Genomic DNA, 23,164 nt, shown 5'->3' on the forward strand with positions numbered 1-23,164 from the left:
TTTTAAAACCTCAGCTCCTTGTTGCTGGCTTCCCCTCTTCTCATCCATCTTGCCCTGTCAGTGTCTGACCTCCCTCCTATCCTACCTAGCAGCTTTTCCTGCCATGAATTCCCATCTTTTAGCCCCTTATTTTCTTTTTCATACCACCAGCCTGTCTGTACCGCACCCTTAGTCCTTTCCTAGTATCTGAAATAAATTACTTCCTCCTGTGGACCTGCCTGAGTGCTGATGAAGCATCTAATTCCCTTGCAGCCAGGCGCAGTTGTTGCGGAGAAGGGCCCCGGCTTCCCTCAGCAGTACTATCATCTCTTATATTTCCTTTTCCCTGGTACAATCCCTGCAGCCCTCTTTAACTGCCCCTAACCTTTTGTTTTCTCCTGATGATGTTTTCTGTCTTAATGCTTCAAAATGTCAATTCTGATAACATATTCTATTCCCATTTTTTACAGTGGGAAACATCTGACTCCTTGCTGAATTTATGAAGGCTCCTTCTAGGGTGGGTTAGCCCAGAGTAGGGCAAGAGTGGAAGACCCTTGTATCTATTATTTCTTGACCAGTGCTTCGTGTCTGATGAAGGCAAGAACCATTCCTGGTCAGAAGCAAGGTAGGTTAAAGGAACTGGAACTTTTAAGAAATGGTACAAAGGGCTAAAGTCCCTTTTCTAATCCCTGGTAAACAGCTTGCTGAATGTTTTTCTCAGTGATAAGTGACGTTGAACATGCTCTTTCTCCCTGAGAAATGGACTCTATTTTAGGGAAGAAAAGGTTTCCACATGCCACAAAAGACTCTTAGTACAGAATGAGAAAACACAGCAGAAAATCTTTGGGGCAGGAATTGGAACTGGAGAGGGTTTGCTTAGAAGGTATTAAAATCCCAAAAACTAAAAAGGGCCAACAACTGAATTTTTGCCACTCAGTGATGCTGGGTTTCCAAACAATTAAAGTTAGCGTTTTATATTTATGCAAATGTATGTTTTACTAAAGTGAACAGCTGGGTGCTATTGCTTTTAGTTTCTGACAGATGCCAAAGGAGGTCAGTTACAGAGTTTGAGCTGATTCATGTGGGGTGAGTACTAGAACTAAGTCCTCTGTACAGAGTGCTTAGATTATGGGGCCATATGTAACTTTAAGAGGATTTGATCCTCTTTGCAGTAGGAGCTGCTGTTTTAATTGTCCACAGTCCAGGCTGGCAGCATGATTAATGTGCAAACAAAAGTGTGCAAATGGGGTGCTGGTGGGAGTGTGTGTATTTGTGTGGTTGGCTGGTTGAGGTTTTTGTTTGTGTTTTATTTTTTACCTACACATGTGGAATCACTTGACTTAAAATTTTGGAAGTTGTTGAAATCAAACTTGTGACAGGGAAATCTCCATTAAGATCTTCATCAACATTCACACAAATGCATAAGTTGTCCTGCCAATATGAAGATTTTACTCTCTTTTTGAGGAAGAGGGGGAACTTCAAGAGATGAAAATGTGGGGATTTTTATGGTTTTTTCCCATGGATGTACATTTTGTTGAAAGAAATCAATGCTGGAAGCTCAGCCCTTGAGATCCATACCAAGAATGACTCAAAATTATTTTCTTCTCTTTAGAGAACTATTGCCAGTATTCCCCTTTTATTGGGTCTCTTCTAAAACATTTCTGTATGACTTCTTGTTACTTCTTCTTCCTCTAAGAGGAGAAATGGAAGAAAATGCTCTAGGTATGGTTACTAGTTGATCCACAGCATTAACTGGGAAAAGAATTGCCTTACAGCTGTTTTTGTCTGCACTTACAGTCCTCTTCCCTGTGGTAGTCCCCAGGCTGTAGTGAGTACCAAAGAGTCAAATCCGTTACAGCAAATGCTACTTTCTGTAATCTGGAGTCCTAACAGTGTTTTTTAGCATACCAGGCTAAGCGATCTCAGTTTCAGTGTTCCTTCCTAAGGGATATTTCCTTGTGAGATTCCAGAAAGGTAGATCTTGGAAGCTGTCTGTCTCCTCTGCTGGGTGGTATGAATGAGTATACTTAAGGTATTGGTGGGATGCCAAATAAACTGCATGAGAGAATCTGGTCAAAAGACATGTAGGCATAGGAAACGTATATTGAAACATATATCCTTTCCTCCTGCTTCTGTTCATAGCTACACTTCATTGAATGCACATTGGGATCACTCTGAGCCAAGGATTGTGACCCTCAAAATCTTGGCCATGTTATTCATATGCTGGCTGGCATTGGACAAATAATTTCTTTATGCCTCAGTCTAACACAAAAAAAATGACAATTCAGTCTTTCCTTATGTTGTCGTTTAAATCCAGCCAGCAATGCAGCACCACACAGCCATTCGCTCATCCCTCCCATAGTGGGATGGGAGAGAGAATTGGAGAAGTGAGAAAACTTGTGGGCTGAGATAAATAGTTTAAGAATAAAGACAGGTAAAGCAGAAGCCATGCATGCAAGCAAAGCAAAACGTGGGGTTCACCCACCGCCTCCCATGGGCACGAGGGGCTCAGCCCCCCTCCTGGCAGCAGGGCTCCCACATGCCCAGCGGGGGCTTGGGAAGGCAAACGCCATCACTCTGAATGTCCCCCCCTTCCCTCTTCTTCCCCCAGCTTAATATGCTGAGGATGAAGTCATACGGCATGGGATGTCCGTGTGGTCGGTTGGGGGCAGCTCTTCCAGCTGTGTCCCCTCCCAGCTTATTGTGCCCTCCAGCCTGCTCGCTGTGGGGTGGGGTGAGGAGCAGAGAAGGCCTTGATGCTGTGCAAGCACCCCTCAACAATAACTGAAACATTCCTGAATTATCAACACTGTTTTCAGCACAAATCCAAAGCATAGTCCCATACCAGCTACCATGAAGAAAATTAACTACCCTAGCCAAAACCAGTGCACCTTATAAAATGTTTTGGGCCAAGAGAGAAAAAACTGATAGTAAGAGAGATATTGATGTTGCCATTATGCTTCCCATAAGATAATCATGCTCCTGTAGTTATGCAAAAGAATTTCTTGCTCTCTGAGGTGTTTCACATAATCTGCTTTGGTCAGATCTGTTTGTCTTTACAATGTTACAGTTCCTTCTCATCTAATATGGCTCAAGATGCCTGAGAGACTCGTTGGAAATGGTGCGGTGATAATGTTGGTGGTGAGAGCTGGACAAATTCTGCTTCTGTAGTCCAGTATGATTTATTTGAAAACAACCACATCCTGAGGTCTAAAAAAGTGCAAGGTCAGAGCCAACTGAACCAGGCTCTCAGCAGGTATAGATGCTTGTAATTCTGCTTAAAGCAAGCTGTCCCAAAGTCTCCTTAACTAGCTTATTGAATGAGCAAGATATATAGCTGGATGCAGGGCGTACTTCTCCCTGTTCTCGGTATTATCAGTCAAATTTATATTTCTTCTTGCATCTTTGCTGAAATACTGGTGCTCTTGAATTGTATGTGGTATGGTCCTAAGAAAGTCTGCAAGACTAGTTGCCTCTGCACAGGTAACATTTAGGTTTACCAGTTTTTATCTTCATTTCTTATTCTAACATTGTTTTATTAATGAATCAATAATTTACTCTGTGGCATAAGCCATTAGCAATTACAGAAGAGTTGTTATAATAAGAGTACTTCTGAATATGTTTTTGTCTATTGGTGGCAAATATGGTTGAAATTTCCTTTTGTAGCATCTGCTTATTCTATTGTAAAAATGCATCAATTTGATGTTCAGCAACTGCAATTCACAAAATCAGGACGTGTTTTCTTGATTGGTACAGACTACTAATCATTAGCAAGAAAGTTTGAGAAAAGCATTAGGCAATAGTTGGAAGAGAGTTTGGTTTGCCTTTGAGTACTATTAAGCTAAACATGACATTGATTTTTTAAGGCTTGCTGGGCAAAGCTTGTCTCTTCTTGTCACTGTATTTACTTCACGTTTACTTTCTCGTGCTATTTTTGTTTCTTTGCTCTCATTTAATGCCATCGTGCTGCCTCACCTAATGAAACAAGCTAACAACGTGGCAAGAGAACTTTCTTATCTAATTTACATCAAGCTGCATTAGGATTCTGGTTACAAATGTCTTAACAGTTTTGGAGAATGAGGTGTCAGAGTAATCCTCACAGGGGCTGAGTAATCAAACATAATTATTAATGAGTGTAGGACTGCTATTGTAGCATAAATGTTTGTGTGCATAATTTCAGGGTACACTGTACATAATCAGATGTTCAGGATTATTTCTATTTCAATAAGTTTCTTCTTCCTTAACATACAGATAAGAAAGACAGGAAGTTCTTTAAGAACATGAAATATCAGGAGTCTGCTGTACCAGAACATATTTCACTGGAATAGAGCTATTTTCTGTGAATTGAAGGCAGGGGAAAGTCTATAGAGATAATTAGATGTATTATTATTGTCATGAATGAATCAATATCTGTAATGGCCTCTGCCCTTCTCAATATAGTTTTCAAATTTCAAAGGAGATTATACAGGCAAGGGCAGAAAATACCCATAATTCATTCATGATGCAAGTTATTGATTATGGAGACTTCAGGCTAGGAACAAATTTGAGCAAACTGCAGCTGAACTGGAGCATAGGGGGCAATATTAGATTAGATATGATGATTTTTTCAGAAAGGCTGGCTCTCAACAAGCATGTTAAAATACTTCCCTGGGGAGGTATTAACCTCTTTTCTCCTCATTTTCAATAATTTTTAGTGTATGTGAGGCGTGATGGTTCTGAGGAATATGTTAATTTTTGCAGCTCTTAAAAAATAAAGGAAAGAGTAAGAAGAGAAATACACTGAGCAGATAATAAACTAATACTGTATTAACTTCCATGGTCTTTTTTGGGTTTGGCCCTGTTAAAAACTCTGCTGTAGTAATTTCCCAGTTGTAGAGAAGCTAGATTAAGTCTAAGAAAGGGATTTGATTGAAAATTATCTTTTTCTGCCCTAACTTCCAAAAGCACACAACTACAAACTATATCAGTTGTTGTCCAATTAGCCAGTATCAAGAACTGAAATACTTTTTCACAAGATATATGTAATGTTGTTAAGTAGCTTGTTTTTAAACTCATTTGATTATGGATACTTGGACAGTGTTGGGTTTTGGTTTCTGGTGGGGCCCAAAAACTTGTGTAGAGACAAAACCAGCTGATAGATTTAAATACAGTATAAATTAGAAAAGACAGCTTTGCCTATGTGGAATTTTTGTACATGGTTGGATCTTATTTTTCTTTTAATTTTTAGAAGGGAAAGTTGTTTTGATTACTAAAAATGTTCCAGGGAGCTGCGAGGGTTGGGGTGGGAAATCAAACCCTCCTTTTTAAGCAATTTTTTTGCCAAGAATGTCCTGTATTTTCTGACGTAACTACTAAATCTCTACTTACACATTTGTAGAATACTAGATTACTCTTTTTCTCAGTATTAAGCAGTCAGGCACTGACAAAGTTATGCCAGCTAGCATGGGAGCAGGTGCAGAATATGTTGATAAAGGTGATTTGGAAGGGGTGGGTAAGCATGTACATAGGGCTAGACAGCGGCCAGAGACATGTGAAAGAGGTCTAGAGCAAGGGACTGAGGTATGTGGGGCTTGGCCCACTACAATAACAAAGAGACGCTGGATTTGGCTTGAAAATAAACAACTTTTTTTTTAAAAAAAAAAAGATATTTATCATAAGCTATTACAATCAGAAGTTCAGTTATTTGCAGTAGAAAATTGATTTGCTTGTACTTCACTGGATCTGTTATTTGACCTACAGTTTGTCATTATGTTCACATCAATGATAATTGTATCAAGACTGATGGCCATTATCAGACTGTAACATAGGAAGAACAGGAATATGTTTGTATGTGTGAGTATATAAACACTATGCAAAATATATTCTTTTAGGACTGTGAGGGGGAAAAAAAGGAAAGGTGTTTTAGGGTAGTTATTTTGAATGTTTCAGGAATCTATAACCAGTGCTACCAAAATCTCAAAACACATCACAGTCCATAAGATCTTCTACATAGACTCAGGAAGTTTCATATCACAGTGTGATATTTCTTACAGTGAAAAATAGTATGAGATTTTGGTGGTTTTCTACAGTGACTTTTGTTTCTTGGGCTGAGTGGCTTAGCATTACTTGCAAAATTAAGGATAATTTTGTATTATGCTAGTGCTCTTGATGAAAAGCTCCTGAGTTGGAAAAGAGAAGGTAAGAATGGTGAAGCTTTTCTTCTCTGCAGTGTTTTCCTCCTTTCCGTTCTTTATAACGCTGTTGAAGAAGTTGAGTGCCCACCTGTAGCTCCCCAAGCTTTGGCTTCCCTGCTCCTCTGTTCTGGGAGTGACTGACCCAATGTAGGTGAATGATAAAACTGCTTTTGAATCAGATCAGATAGACAAAAGACCAAAGACAGCAATACCACATCGTGAATAGTTTGGGCTTGGCAGTAAGATACCATGGTCTAGAAGAAAGACTCTGTGATCTGAGGCCAGTACCTTGCTCCTTCCATATATGAACCTTAAAATAGACACCTAGTAGGGTCTATTAAGAATTCAAAGAATGGCTATTGCAGTTCCCAAAATCAAGAGCTGCTGCTGTTAAGAGATGCTTAATGGTACCATGGAAATCTGCACAGTGTGACATTTGTTGTCCTGGTTTTCATATGGGAAAATACTGTGTTTTGCCAAATACTAGTGTGCGTAATATTGATTTAAATGGCAATATATCATCTTTTGCTCAGTCTTTTGTTCTTTTATAAAAATATCGTGTATACTAATCAACTGATTAAGAAAAATCTGTAGTGATGAAGGAAGAATGTAGCAAGGAATTTCTAATGTCTTGGCAGTCAGGACTCATCTGTTTGAGAATGTGATTTACACCATATTTAATTTGGGGAACTGGGTCTGAGATGCATGTCTATGCATCTGGTTCTACTTATTTACCTTCTTCATCTAGTTCTACCTAGTTTCATTACCTAATTTTATTGCAGATGAACCAGCTCTGATGTTAAAAATTACATAAAAGAAAGTTACTATGCTGTCACATCCAATCATGTGCATTCCTTGAGAAATTTATTCCCATTCTACATGTTCTGAACTAAAAGTCTGCATGGTAGTTCCACGTAATCTTTAATTAGTACTGCTAAGCATGAGCCATCTTTCTGTCACTTCTTGATGGTGCTTTAGTCTCCTTACTTATTTAATGTCCTAAAACCTTAACGTAGTTCTGTTTCAGGCAACTTCTAGCAAAAATCAGGTAGAATGATAAACTAATGCACTAAAATTTATCTCATCCATTGGCAAATTTTCAGCAAGGGTAGTGATTACAGAGCAGCAACAGTAGAGCAATCACGCCTCAAAAGACTATGCTGATAAGTATGAATATCAAGAGCTTATGATACACATAGAAAGGTATTTTCAAAAGCTTAAAACCAAGTCCAAATTGTGGTTTTGATTCTGAAAAGTAACTATTATAAAACTAGGCAGATGTATGGATTTTAATGGAATTAAATCACAATAGTAAATCAATTTTGGAATTTTCATATTTTGGGATGTAAAGAGCTCTCAAAATCATATTATCCTAGGTTATTTGTATAACCATTATTAGTGTTTTCTCTGAAGAGCACAAAAGCAGTGCTCTGAGCCAGCTGTTACGCTGCCCAACCACCCAGTCTGAGGGTTTTCTCATGCTAAAACCCTCTGTAAGCTAAGCTGCAAATTGAGAGAGACATTTTTCAACCACCAAAGTCTTTTCTATTTTTGTCCCTTTTAAGCTCTTTAACCTTCTACTGCCTTAATTCCAACCAATAAAAATAAGCTTGATTGGCACAACCAGCTTTAATTTGGTGGGGGGTGGGGGGCAGAGAAAGGGAGCAATTTCTAGATAATCTGCAAACTCACTGTAGTAAATTGGCAGTTACTGTGGCAAATGGTGTTAGCAAAAAAAAAAAAGGGAGAAATATTGCAGTGTGATCTCACTCACTCAAGGCATTTGTTCATCTTTCTCCAGGAAGAAAAAGGGGTTAAGCTTAAAATAAAAATAACCTTTTCCTGGTCAGGTAGACTAGCTGAGGTACCCCTAGATATGAGTTTATTTATTGTCTGGAAATTATTGGCATAGGAACCAGTTTCAAATGTTGGAAAAAACAGCAGAAAGCTGAGCCTAACAACCATGATTTAAATAAAACTTCTCTGCACTTGGATAGCATTCATTTTAATTTTTTCAGTTCAAGAGCATTAAATCTTTAACTGATCAAGACTCTGCTAGCCTGTACTTAATGTAAACTAGTGATTTTGATTTTCTTAGAGCTGAAGATTTCTACTAGACTTTGTTTAAAAATGTAATTGTATTTTGAAATTAAAACCAAATCTTAAAAGCTCTGACATGCTTTCAAAAGCCTCTTTATGTGTCCTTCAAACTTAAATGTCTTTTTTTTTGGGGGGGGGTGGGAGGGGGAGACAAAATTGAAAAGGAAGAAATGACTGAATTGCCATTATCTTTTTATTTTCTTAGTCAGCTTTAGTTTTAATCCTTATTGACATACTCAGACAGCAATATGACACAGGTTTGGATGCTTGAGTGGAAAGGTAAAATTCAACTGGAAATTAATTCTAGAGAAACTGAAAGTATAACTACATATAAATACAGATATGCTGTATCAGGGTTTAAGCATGAGCAAAATCAATTTGAAAAATGTTTGAAGTATTCTTTACACCAGAGAATCATCTAATTCTCTATCTGAATGATTTTTATTTATTTTTTTTTATAAAAGAGGAGTGAAAGGGATGCAGAGGAAAAAGGAGATACTTATTCACAGCACACATGCGTTTTATTTTTTCTTCTCACAGAGTAAAAATAATACTAAAGATTGCTGTGACCATTGTCTGCATTGAAATTGGGCTCTGGAGTCCCAGTCATGGAGCAGGATCCAGTAGTCACTGGACACATGAAGCATTTTTTTATTCCCAAATTGCATACTTTGTCTCGTTATCTGCAGTTGAAGTCAGTGGAAGTACACCAGTGAAAAATCTGGCTCCATGTGATGCCAAAGATACCATATTGTGTTCATCGTGTTACCATAGAGTCACAGAATCCTAGGGCAGCCCAGGCTGGAAAGGACTTGAAAGATCATCTTGTCCAACCTTTCATGGGACAGGGAGCCCAGGTGAGAGGTGTATTTCCCAGCCTAATGCTTGATGCTCTGCAGCACGTGTTAGTCCAGCATACTGCCTGCTAGCTATTAGTCAAAAGATTGATAACAGCAGGATGGAAACTTAGAGAAACAGGGTGGAAAACAGCAGGATGCCACAGAGAAGTGAAATATGTTTTTGACAATTAATTTAAATGAAAAGCTCAAGAGTTTAATGGGAGATGCACGCTTTCAACATCTGCTACTTCAACTATCAGTTTCAGCTCTGTATATAAAAGCATCTAGTGGCAAAGACTTTCTTCAGAATCAAACCATCCGCGGTAAAGAGCAGTGCAAGGCATATTTTTTTTAAGGGGGAATGTCTAGTCTGACAACATGATGTCACCTACTAAAAGACAAATATCTAGCAATTATCAATAGTGTTTGGAATTGAATAGGGAACATTTATCTTGCAGAATATTAATAAAACCATAAGGACTGAGAGAACATGGTGGTATACAAATACAAAAGTACTGATCAGAGAAGGGGAGAAGAAAGTATAAATTAAAAAATCCATACTGATAATCAGATTTACACCATTGAAGCTATTCTCAAATGTAGGATTTTCTAAAAAGTATCAAACTAAAAATTAGAACAGCACAGATTTGGGGAAAAAACAAAGGTTTAGTTTTGTCATGTAAAACTAATTTTTTTATTTTAGTTGTAAATGTTAAAAGAAGATTGTCATTTGAACAATTTTCATTTGTATTCACAGTAATGTTTTAAAACTTCACAGAATTCAATTAAATTTATTTTGAATGAGTAACCATTCTTAAAAAAAAATCCACAAAATGTTTAATCCTATGAAGAGTGGCAAAAATTAAGCAAACATTCTTTCCATATAATTGAAATGGATTTTCCAAAGGTTATGACAAAGAGCAAACTGCCAGTCTCTGATAGTTGGCTCTCACGTACTGACACTGCTCCTCTCCACCCACCCAACTGGTGCCTTGAAGGAACACACTTGGTCCCATTGCATGTTTGTTCTTCAAGGAGGTAGGCAGTGAAACACATGCTGTTTCAAGACACGAACAGAGCAACAGTCTTTACAAGATGTATCAATTAAGGGTGCCTGCTACCATAAAATAATCAAGATCTGATCACAACTAAAACCACCCTGTAAGGACCTTAATTACAGTGCTTTCCTGATGTTACTTGATGTTATGCAGCTCCTTGATAAGGCTGGGATATGACCTTAAATTATTTTCTGTTCTTCAGTCTCCCACCTCACCAGTCACTCACCATAACCTCTTAGATGCTCTGCAGAAAACAGATTTTTTTTCTATCTAATCAGGGGTTTATCAGATCTGCCATAGACTGTTGACTGTCAGTTTGCCATTCTCACCCACTTGTTACAGTTTAAGGAACATCTTCAAATTAGCTGTTGTTCTAATTCAGGGTTTTTTTTCAAGTATACATGATCCTTTATATGCATATACATATGTTTGATATTAATATTTGCTTTCTACCTGTAACCTTTGTATCCTCACTCTAGGCTTCCTAGGTGGGTTGCATCACTTAGGGTGTGACTGATTTCTGCTTCTTGGGTTAAGGGACAACAAGATGCATCAGTGGGTCTATTTCATCATCCAGGTGGATCACTAAGTTTTTGTAAAGATACAGAACATTAAAAGCTGGTTTTCTTCATGTTATTTTAGCAGACGTGTTGTAAAGCTGCCCAGCTGATCTTCAGATGTATTGTTAGGAAGTGGCTGTAAAAAGTAAAGTTGTTTGGTTTATAAACAAGTTAAATTTACCTTGAATTCTATACAGTGAGTTGTCTAGCACCATAAGATCCATGGCTACTGTTGTTTTGTATTAGAAGGGCTATTCAGGTATGCTTGCTGATGGGAAGGATATTCTTAAAGCCAAAATTTATCAATAGGAAAAAATTTTAATATAATTAAACTTGCCTAAGAATCAGACTTGCTACTGGCAGACAAATTTACTGATAGACATTAACTGTACGCTAATTTATCCTCACTAAAGATTTTTGGTGATGATAATTAAGAAGTCAAAACAGGCTTTCAACTCATCAACTGCACAAAAGCTTTAATGGATGTGTTTTCAGACCATTATGGTGTGTTATTAATATGAGTCAGAATACATAGACTTTATTCATAGGAAATAACACTTTATTCTCAAAGACATCTCCACTAGACATGGCAGATTATTTAGGGTGCTGCAAGATATGAAGCACTGTGTCTGAAAAATCAGTGACCTATTTAAAATCAAAAATATAATACCTAAGCCAGGTCAATGGCATAAATTGCATAAAATTTAGTTAATCCTATTACAAGATTCACTAGCTTGCTTTCTTAATCTAGCCCATTATAGTCTTTACATCACTTTTGCTGTAACTCTGCAGTATGCAGTGTTTATACTTATGCAGATAACACATATTAGTAAGATCTGTCATTAGGCAGTAATACAGCAAATGGAGCTGATTGATAAGGCCACCTGTTATTAAGATTGCCTGACATTTCCTGTTCTGATTGCTAAACCTTTTTTATTATTTTTTTTTTACAAGTTTAGCTATTTTGGAATCTGGAATTACCATTACCCCAGAAATAATTCACCTGGGAAGTCCTCAAATGCAGTGAGCACATAGTATTATCGTTGACTGGCATGTTCACTGTAAAGAAACAGAAGAAACTGCATGCATGAGGAGTTGGGAGAAAAAAGTAGGGAAAAAAAAGTCATTATTTGCATGGCAGCCAGATGCTTCTTCCCCTTTTCTCCAGGTTTGCGTTCCTGTATTTTAATATTGAAGATAAGATTTTAAGCACTGAATAAACATCTAATTATGGGGTTGTCTTAATTCAGAATTAAACCTATGTATTTTAACAGAACTCAGTGTAAGGCATTCTTTATAGATATTTCAGAAACTGATTGCAAGAATGGAGAACTCTTAATGCTACTTAAACGCAGTAATAAGGGGATACAATTAAGAAGATAATGTGTTCAATCTGCAGTAATTTTCTATCAAGATTTTTTTTCAATGTGAAAAAGTAAAAGAAGTTGTGGATAGTCATTAAAATTTTGACTGGACAATTCTTTAGAGAATGTTGCATAGGAGGCAAATGAATGCACAATTGAACAATCTTTTTCTACCTCTAATTTCTCTGGGTCCTTCACCTTCATGCTAAGTGAAGAAATTTTAAATTAATCTATTTTTGCCTCCCAATTACCCTTTTTCATTTTCCTTATGCTAATGCATCCTCAGATATTACAGCTTCCAAATGGAGAGGACTATTACCAATGGATGGCTACGAAGTCTGTAGTTGACAGGGTCTGCACTCTTTGGTTAACGCTTTACTCTTCAGTGTCACAGCACTGAAGAACAGGGATTTTTAGGGTTTTGGAGAAGCTGAAGTGGCAGGACTGTTTTGAACAGTTAAGCTCTGTTAATTTCAGCTCTTCCTTGGCTAACTGAAAATGTCTCTGGCTGAGCAATAATGCTAGGTTTCAATAGATGGAATTGTGACCACCGCGATACAAACAAAACCACCTTCCTTTGAAGTCATAACATCAGATTATTTCTAGCTGAACAAAATGATCTGTGAAGCTGCTGTGGTGCTTGATTCTGATGTAGAACTCCAGGAGTTTAAAAGGGTCCATCTCATAATGGCCATGAATTATTCAGACCCTGGGATTAGTCAGGCATGCAACACAGTATGTCCTAAAATGTCTTTTTCAAGCTAAAATGGATATTAGTGATGAATTTTCCCCTAGGATATGTGTTACCATCAAGATTTACTGAGATTGCCACTCGAATGATCAGACTTGAACTACCACAGCCAAAAAGCTTTCTACATGCATAACTTGCACATCAGTGTTCCCAGCCAAATGACAAGGCAAACCCCAAGTTATATTGTTTACAGGTAGGGCTTTCCAACATTTTTGCTCTTTTTGCTTCTCTGGTGTCTTTTATTAATGACAGTTTTCTTCTCTCTCCTATTGTAAGTATATAAACAATTATTTTATAGGCTTTCAACAAGATTTCCCACCAAGTTGATTGTTTTCTGGTTACCTCCTTGAACTTTCCAGAAAAATCTCTGTTTTTTCCCCATGTGCAAACTTGCCTCCACTTAGCTTTCTTTCATACGCCAAGATCTTTATAAATACAGATATATATACTCATCAGAGTGTGCGTATTTGAATGAAGGAGAGAAGTGAGAAGGTAACTGTGAAACTGTGAAAACATGTATGTAAGAAATATTTAAAAGACAGACTAACCTTTTTGGACCTAAAAAGGAATCCTTCTCAATCCCAGCATTGTTCATAGCCCAAATTAAGCTAATCAATTAAGCTCATGAAAATAAAACTGAACGGTATTATTTGAATTGCACAAAAGGATTAGTTTGCGTGGTGGTTCACATTTAATTGCATCTATTTAGCAGTGGGTTTATGTATCCTGTAAGGCAACGTGCTTTTTTGCTTAGCTCTACGTGCAACTTGAGACCAAGATCAGGACTTGATTTGGAAAAGCGTTGTGGCTGTCTCATTTTAGGCAATTTTGATGACATTCTACACAGTGTGTACTTTAAGATTTGTCAAGGTATTTTTTTTTTTTAATATTTATTTAAAATGACGTTTGGTGTGATTTTCCAGGTAGAAAATATATGCAGTGCAAAAGCCACCTTTCCTAGTTCATAAAAGTGACATTCTGCTGAGATACAGAAAATATTTCTCTTTACTGATTGTGATAGTAGTGAAAGTTCAAAGTGGGTGATAGCATAGTAAGATTTTCCTCTGTATCAAACATAGGGATATAAGCATGACATAATACATGTTTTTGAATATATTCAGCATACATAAAAGCTGTGAGGAGGCTATTCTCAGTAACGGAACACATTAAGTTTGTTGAAAATTACAGTTTGTGTTGATTTCCTCACAAAAATTTGTTCGTGGGCTTGTAAATCAAGACACAACAATAATTTCTTTTAGTTCTAGCATTTCTGTTTACAGACTTGCTTGAGAGAATTAAAGTAACCTCTCTTACCCCCTGGTAACTTCCGCAAGACATGTAATAGTTCAAAAAATGCTCTGACCTGGAATACTCCTGGGAATATATTGTGTTTATCTAAAGATTTAATTTATTTCTGAAACTATAGAAATCTTCTTGCAGTTGGTGCAGGAACTAGCAGCAATTGTTCCTTTTGTTTAAATGAATCACTGTTTTTCTTTATCCTAAAATACTGAAATGGTAAAATACTCTGGTTCCCTATCACATAAAAACGTGAATACCCAAAGCTGTAGAGGTCCACAGAAATACCGATGACTCTAGCCAAACAATGCAATGGAGAGAAATACAGGTTTGGCACGACAGTGGAAGCCTTGAAATGGGGTGACACAAGAGGCAGCACAGGTGGGGTGACAAGAAACATGACACAGGCTGACACGGGGAACTTCACAGCTATGAACAACTCACCAGTAGTCAATGAAAGAAATGCAGGCCTCGAGCTGAGCAAAACCCGTTTCAGGGGTACAAAGAGAACAAAATAAAAACCTCTACTGCACATTAAATGCATCATAAATAGTAAATCCATATGTGATGTGAACTTGCCAGCCAAAAAAGAAAGAGCATGGTGCCTGAGTATGCTGGCAAACATTGAAAGCAACCCTAAGCAGACTGCATGTTGAGGAAGAAAGAGCCATCAGCATCCCCAGCAAGGCCCTTGAGATGCTGATAACACGCTGTACCTGCCAACTTGCTGTACGCTCCACCTGCTCAGGCAGGCTGAAGCTGTGCTTCCAGCCCTACTCAGACCGGTGCTCTTAACCTTGTGAGCAGGGCGCAGGGAAGGACAGGCTTTGCTATGTTCATATTATTAATTTAATTAACACTAAATAAAAGGGAATATACTGTGAAGTATAAAAAGTTTATTATGGATGAGAATTTTTATGAATAATGATGTTGTGTGTTCATTATCTCATATATTCATTTTCTGTGATATTTAGGCCTTCAGTAGTAGCAGTAGTAATAATAATGTTGTTGTCATTATTGTTATTATTTTATTGGATTGCAATTACACTAGGTTCTTGCCTTTATGCGGTATGTTTCTTTTTCACCCATAAGAAGATTTTGAGTGTAACAAAAGCACACATCTTAATGTTTCAGTATCTTTTCCTTTGTCATGTGAGTTCTGATCATCTTCATCCTGTAGTGAGTGTATTCCCAATAGAAAAATTCTGGTTTAAGTCTTAAACCCATTGTTCACCCTGAAATGTTCATCGCTTATCTCATGTTGAATGACTAATTGTACAAATGGATAACCAACTCTAAAGAGCAATCTTCCTTGGGGCAGCCAAAGGATACCATTATAGATAGTCTTCCTGGTAGCTGTCTCTACTTTTAGCAAGACAAAATGTGGATGGACAATTTAAATTGAGAACAACTTGGAGATATCAAGTGGTTCCTAAGAGCTTAGTTTACCTAATAAGCCAGAAAATGCAAATACAGTGAGCCAGATCCATCTATTTTAGTACTGGAAATGTACAAGACTCCCTTAAAGTGTTTTCTGTTCCTTCAGGCAAAGCTATACATCAGAGGATCTTTTATGTGTCTTTTTTGTCTAATGGAGAGGAACACCAATGAACAAAGACACTCTTCTGGCATCTTGATTAAGGCCTTCACTTAGCAGTCCAACTTTGTACATCGGGTAAGCTACTGAATAGGGGTGGACAAAGCATAGATGCAAAAATCATCAAGTAAAGTGAAGCTTTATATCCAATCAATGGCATTAAAGCTGCTGTGTTACAGCATTGAATTCTTTTTCAAAAATTCTAAATTAAGATTAGAAACAGAGACACGTTTATGCTTAATAAATTACACATTTGCTCGACACCTCTTCATTTCATCCCACATTTACTGTTCCCTCTTCTTTACAAATTGATGGGTCTTAAGTAGGTTGGGTGGCTGAGGAGGCCAGCTGCAATATGCTGTACACTGATTTATTTAAATTTATAATCTGAACATAGCAAACCCACTCAGGCACTCTTGCATGATTGAATGCATGGGGGGCAGGCGGGGGGGGAAGGTTCCAGGCTGGAGAAGAGGTTATCAGAGGTCATACAGAGAGCTCTGCAGGGTCTGTAAATAAGCCCACTACCCACTGCTTTCTGTTGTGGCTTTTAAGAGTAGTGAAAATGTGTTTTACAAAGCTTCTTTATTTGGCATTTAATTTATGATCTCTGCTGTGTTTACAGCCACAGCTGTCTGTAGCCGTGACTCCTCCTCCTATTTATGATGAATCTTTTCTTGCTAATTTCATTATATTTACTCTTGTGTTAAATATAACCTTGGCTAATTGTACTCCTCCTAAATAAATTTTAAATCATAAAAGATTTACATAAAAGTCTACAAAACCATCAGTGAAGATGCAGAAGCAGTCAGCTCTCCTCTTTGAGAGTTTTCTGGAGGCGGCTTGAGAATAACTCTGAAGGTTGAGTAGTTTCAATGATATTTTGGTTGACTTTGCAACCTGTCAGCTAAAGATTTGCTGGTAACTTATTCACTTTAGCACTGGTCCTTTTCAGAAATGTATACCGATGTCTTGGCACGTATCTAAATTTTTCTTCAGTGAAAACTTTTTTCCAAGCTTTTTTGCAGTGATGGAAAATTCTGCAGAAATTCTCTCTACAGAAAGCTTATTCAGTTGCTTTGTTGTCCTTACTTTGTTTGTAATGTAAACTCTGTTCATGATATCAGAATGTCCTGTACTTTCAACTCCCTGTTTCTTACTCATATAGGGATAGAAAAATGGTAGTTTTCTCTGTTGCTGTGAAGGAGAATGCTATAAGAACAACTCCTTAGGACAGGAGGAGTTCAACAACTTACCATATTTGTTCTAGGGTAAACAACTCTGTTCTTCAGCCTTTTCTCATACACAGCCATTCCTGTTCTCTCCTAGACTCCTTATAGTTTCACACCTTTTCTGAGTCCAAGAGAACTGCAGAACTGTTACCCAACCATGTGCTACCTGTTTTCTTGTGGTGCTTACTACAGAATCTCGATCTTGTCCTTACTGAATGGTGGTATATCTTTTTCCATACAGTTTATCTAGCCTGGCAAGATTCAGTTTTTGTCCTCATTCCCATTGCACTGCCAGTCCTTTCTGGCACGATGATCACTGTATGGGAGGCTGAGATTTTCTTTGTGGTTGACAGTCTTTGTTTCTAGACTTACAGATATTCAGAAAAGAACTTTATGTTAAAGTGATTATGAATACATGAAATCTTTAATAAATATGTAGTAGCACAAATTTATCTGGAAATCTGTGAGATTTCAAGGGGTGTCTTCCCTGTCCATGGGGAAAAGTGGCTCAGGGTGTTGGTCCCTGCCATATTATCCATGAAATGCAGTTTTATTGTTGATTCTGATATTAGACAGGTACCTTGTAACCCGGATTGCTTCAATTTATCTGTTGGAGGGGGACATGAGAATGACTTCTTTTGTAATGTGCTTTCAAACAAACTGACAGAGCTATGTAAAAATGAACAACTGTTGTTGTATGTTACTATGACTGATATGGTAATGTTAGTCTGATTAATCACTTTCAATAGCCCCCATTTTCACCGTCTAGCTATTTCCAACCCCCCAAAAAAAGACTCAGACCAACAAGGAATGACAACTCTCTCAATACCCTCCCAAGGATGTGCCTTCTCTTCTGTACCTTTTGCGCTGGAGAAGTAGGACACCAGTCTGAATCTGGACACTGCAATCTGTATTCATGTCCTTCAGTGATCTTTGACAATCACTCAGAAATAAAGCAACATGGAGTACTTTGTGTAAAGAAAGAGGGAAGGAGATTCTGGGAAGATTATTGGGATTTTTTTTTAGTGTGCACAGGCACTAAAATTAATTTGCTGGCATAGGGTGAAAAAAATGAATCTGAATAGTGCAGCTGATTATGTTTTAGTTTGGCTGTAAATATTTCAAATTACATCATAATACTGGAAAAAATGCGATTTGTGAAATGTCTTTAGTCCAGTTAGTTTTAGGTTTTGTTTAAAAATTTTAACTCACAGCAAGATGTATATTGTTTGTGGTAAGTGAAACATCTGTGCAAGAACATCACCTCAGCCTTATGCATCCTTGTGTTTAGATATTCCGTGTTTCTCTGCTCACCGTATAGCCACAAAATGCATAGGCAGGAATCTGTTGGAAGAGGTGTAATATCATGGAGTGTTTGGTTTCTGCATCTTCACTGTTGAGGTGGGGGAAACCTTCTCATCAGATCATCTTTAAATTTTAACGTAGCCAGAAGCACACAGACTTTTCTAGATTAAATCCAGCATTGTAACTGGAGATCTGTAGGTTCCCAAGAAGCGAATCAAATTCCTTTTGAAATTAGCTAGAAAGTATTGAGGGACACTTGCAAAACCGAAGAGCAAAAGCTGAGGTTTTGACCTGATTGTCACCACACAGCAACCTAAACAAGCTGTGCTGCTGGCAAGCCATCTGTTGACATTACTGTACTGAACAAGAGCAGCTAAAAATGTAATTATACGAGGGAGTGATGACAGCATTTTATTCATAATATATCCATCAAATGTGTAATTCTCAGTCTAATGTATTTCTCTTCCCCCCCCCCTTGCAGTGGTATGTTAGACCAACTACCTACCCTTTTGCTTTCTGGGAAGGTAAGCTGACCCTTCAGAAGATGGCTAGGGAAAAGCCACGGGCAACTGAAAATGAGTTGCAGAATGACTGAGGGCTCTTAAGGAAGTTGCATGGTCTAATTCCCTCCTGAGTCCTGGTGTCAGGGTGCTGCAAGGGGTGGGGGGGTCCCAGGGGCCAGGAGCATGGCATCGCAGGGTCTGGACAGCCAGAGCCCATCCCACCAATCCGACCAGCAGCAGGGCAACCAGGGAGCGGATTCCCACATTGCTGATCCGCTCTGGGACTTGTGATGGTAAGTCGAAAGGGAGCTGAACAGTTGGGTGACAAATTCTGCTGATGTTACACAGTTATTTAATCACAGCCGAAACAGAGTGTGGGGAGTGGCAGCAGGTTTGCATGGTAGTTATGACTCAGTTCAGTTGCAAAACATGGATGTCTTGTGCCATTTGAGGCATCCACACATAGTTGGTACATTTCCGTGTGACTTTGGGAGCTCTGTATCCTTCCAAACAGGCAGCTGGAGGCAAAGCATCTCCAAGGTTGCTGTGCACCTCATTTTATCAACTAGTAGTAAAGGCATAGTTATATACATAGAAAAAATACTAAAAAAAGTATGTGGAAATGGTTTCTAGATGAGTTACTACCCCTCAGGAGAGAGATTTTTAAATCATAGCAAATTTTAGCTATATGTGAAAGTATTTTTGGTAGGTAATTGAGGAAAAAAATAGGAAGTATCATCCTTTTCTGTAGACACCTTACTTCTTCAATACTTTGTGCAATTTTGGTCAATTATCTTAAATCAGATATATTAGCTGAAGAAGAAAAAAAAAAAACAACAGAGGAGGGTGGTCAGGACAAATAAAGATCAAACCCTGTATCTTTACCAGTGGAGGTGAAATAAATTAGGACTCATGCTTTGGAAAAGAAAAAGTTGAGGAAGGACAGAGATTTTGAATGGCACTGAAGAATTAAAGAGGGAATGATTTTTTACTAATCCCCGCATACCACAGGAACTAGGATACTTCCAGGGAATTCTTCTAAATTTTGAGACAGACAGACGGAAGCAATTTTCCATACAACATATATAATAATTTATTTCTGGAGTTCATTTGTCACAAAGACTAAAATTATCAATGGTTTGAAAAAGGAGTGAGACAAGATCTTAGAGGAGGAAATTCTTCAAATTCTTCTCCATGAGAAACAATGGTGTCAGCATCACTCTGGCTGAGGAGTTTCCAATCCATTGATTAATGGGTGCTGGGAAGGTAAAGGAAAACGTTTGCTCCATGCTTCCCTTGTTTTCACATCTTGATTTTTTTGGTTTGGTTTGTTTTTTGTTGTATTTTTTTTCTCCTAAGAATCTCACCTGGGCCATCAGACACAAAGTGTCTAAAAGACATCCTTTGCCTTATCCAGAATAACCATTTTTATATTACAAGGAAGAAATTCTTGTGCAGCTGTTTCAGTTTCATTTGCAGTCCTAGAAAACAAACATGTTGCTGTTTTCTAGTTTGTATGATGTAGGTGTGCAGCAGGAGGACAGCTCCCCCCTGCTGCTGATAGAGCTTGGCTGGGCTGGGGGCCAAGACTTGGAAATTAATTCCTTCCAGCAATGAAGAGTCACCAGTAACCGCATTATACTTCTCTCAGGGCATAAAGCTAGTAGATCTAATTTTGTATCTTGCAACTTAAATATACATATAGAAATGGAAACATACGGTAACTAATTTTGCATGCATATGATTCTTTGCAGACTGGCTGGGGAGAAAAAAATATTCAAAATCCATGTGATAAATGCTATTTTTATTGCTTATCCATTTGTTCAGAAAGTGTGGTGAGAAGGATGATACAATAATCTAGAAAAAATAGATGGAAGCCAGGTGTTGTTTTTGCAACATGTTTCTAGTCATCTCTTTTTCTTAGAGAGGGGGATTAGCTGCATCATCATTGACTGTAAAAGCCAAGTAAGGCCCTTGTTATTCTTACTGTTATGACAGTTGTGACAGTGAAAAGCAATGGTTGCTCCTGGGGTAGAGCTCTTGGTTAATGTCTGGATTCTTCAACTATTTGACAACATTCCTATTCTGTAATGGGAGCATTACTCTTTACTCTGGAACCTGGTTTGCTTGGGTTCAACCATCTCCAACACATCATTATGTGGTAGGAAACTGAAAATTCCTAAGAGATACTTTTGCATACAATTTTCATCACACTGACACGTACACTTTAATCATAGAAACACAGAATCATTTAGGTTGGAAAAGACCCTTAAGATCATTAAGTCCAACTGTTAACCTAACACTGCCAAGTCCAACACTAAACCATGTCCCTAAGCACCAGTCTACATGTCTTTCAAATATCTCCAGGGATGGTGACTCAACCACTTCCCTGGGTAGCCCGTTCCAATGCTTGACCACCTCTTTCAGTTAAGAAATTTTTCCTAATATCCAATCTAAACCTCCTCTGGTGCAACTTAAGGCTGTTTCCTCTTGTTGTAATCACTTCTTATCTGGGAGAAGAGACCAACACCCACCTCACTACAACGTTCTGTCAGGCAGCTGTAGAGAGCAATAAGGTCCCCCCTGAGCCTCCTCCCCTCCAGGCTAAACACCCCCAGCTCCCTCAGCTGCTCCTCATCAAACTTGTGCTCCAGACCCTTCTCCAGCTCCATTGTCTGTCTCTGGACATGCTCATGTATTTCTTGTAGTGAGGGGCTCAAAACTGAACCCAGGATTTAAGGCGTAGCCTCACCGGTGTGAGTACAGTGGATCACTGCCCTGGTCCTGCTGGCCATACTGTTTCGGGTACAAGCCAGGATGCTGTTGGCTGCCTTGGCCACCTGGGCATGCTGCTGGCTCATGTTCAGCTGTGTGGCAACTGATACCCCGTGGTCCTTTCCCACCGGGCAGATTTCCAGCCACTCTTCCCCAAACCTGTAGCGTTGTGCGGGGCTGTTGTGACCCGTGTGCAGGACTCAGCACTGAGCCTACTTGAATCTTATACAACTGGCCTTGGCCCATTGACACATACAGTCCAGATCCCTCTGTAGAGCCTTCCTGCCCTCACACAGATCAACATTTCTGCCCAACTGGGTGGAAGGAGCAAGAGTTACTGCTTTCAGATCACATGGCACAGGATAACCAGGTGATCAGGTCCAGTCAGGATCAGTTTATGAAAGGCAGGTCCTGCTTGACTAACGTGATCTCCTTCTATGACACACTTAGTGGCTAAGGGAAAGGCTGTGGATGTATACATATAGAAACATTTTTTATTGTCTTTGACTGCAGTAGCCAAATTAAGTTCTAGTTGGGCTTTGGCTCTTCTAATTTTCTCACTGTATAGCTCACATCATCCTTATAGTCCTCCTGAGTTGCCTGCCCCTTCTTCCAAAGGTCATAAACTCTCCTTTTTTCTCTGAGTTCCAGCCAAAGCTCTCTGTTCAACCAGGCAGACCTTTCTCCCTGTGGGCTAGTCTTTTTGGCACATAGGAATGGCCTGTTCCTGCTCCTTTAAGTTTTCCTTCTTGAAGAATGTCCAGTGTTCCTGGACCCCTTGGCCCTTCAGGACTGCCTTTTGGAGATTCATCCGGAGGTTCTTCCAAAAGAAGTTTTTATTACACCATTTTCCTATTTCCTCTGTTTCTGTGCTAATATAAAATTAAATAGACTTGCAATGGTGTGAAAATAAAAATATTTAGCTGATTTTCAAGATGAGCGATCAGCTTCAGCAGGTTATTCACAAGCACCTCGGCTGCGCATGCACAGATGATCACAGTGGTGATCTTGTTAGTCAACTGTCCATCTACACCACTTTCTGGAGATGCCCTTCTTCCTATCAAATAAATACGGGTCATCTCTGATATAAATCTGGGCAAATCAGCCAGGTGGCAGAGCTGCCTGGGACAACACAGGGGCCTGTGGAAACAGCTGTGTGGAATTGCAAAGGATTATCAGTCACTAGTGTCTAGGAAGGCTTATATTTTTGCATATGTTATTTTGGATCTTTAGGCAATTCTTCTCATTATTCTTTTGATGTGTGATCTAGCCTTTAGCGTAAATGTGATGGCTTTTTTGAGCTACAAAAAAAGCTAGAATGTCTTAATATGAGGGTTTTTTTCCTGAATTTCATAGAGATCAGTGCATCATACTAGTAATTAAAAAAAACCCCACCTGACAGTGTTTCCAAACAACAATACTCTATTCCATATAAAAGCAAAATTCATGTTCATTTTGGATAATTTTTTAGTCTCAGCAAAAAAAAGAACAACTGGGAGGTTAAAAAATTTAGCACATTTTCTTTTACAAATTTATCCAACTGCTAGCTGTAGTTAGATACCATAAAAAATAAAAAAAAGCAAAATCTGTACCAAATTGCAGAACATTTGCATGTTAGCAATTTTAGGT

Source organism: Falco rusticolus, chromosome 4 (assembly GCF_015220075.1).
Source record: "Falco rusticolus isolate bFalRus1 chromosome 4, bFalRus1.pri, whole genome shotgun sequence".
Taxonomy (NCBI): domain Eukaryota; kingdom Metazoa; phylum Chordata; class Aves; order Falconiformes; family Falconidae; genus Falco; species Falco rusticolus.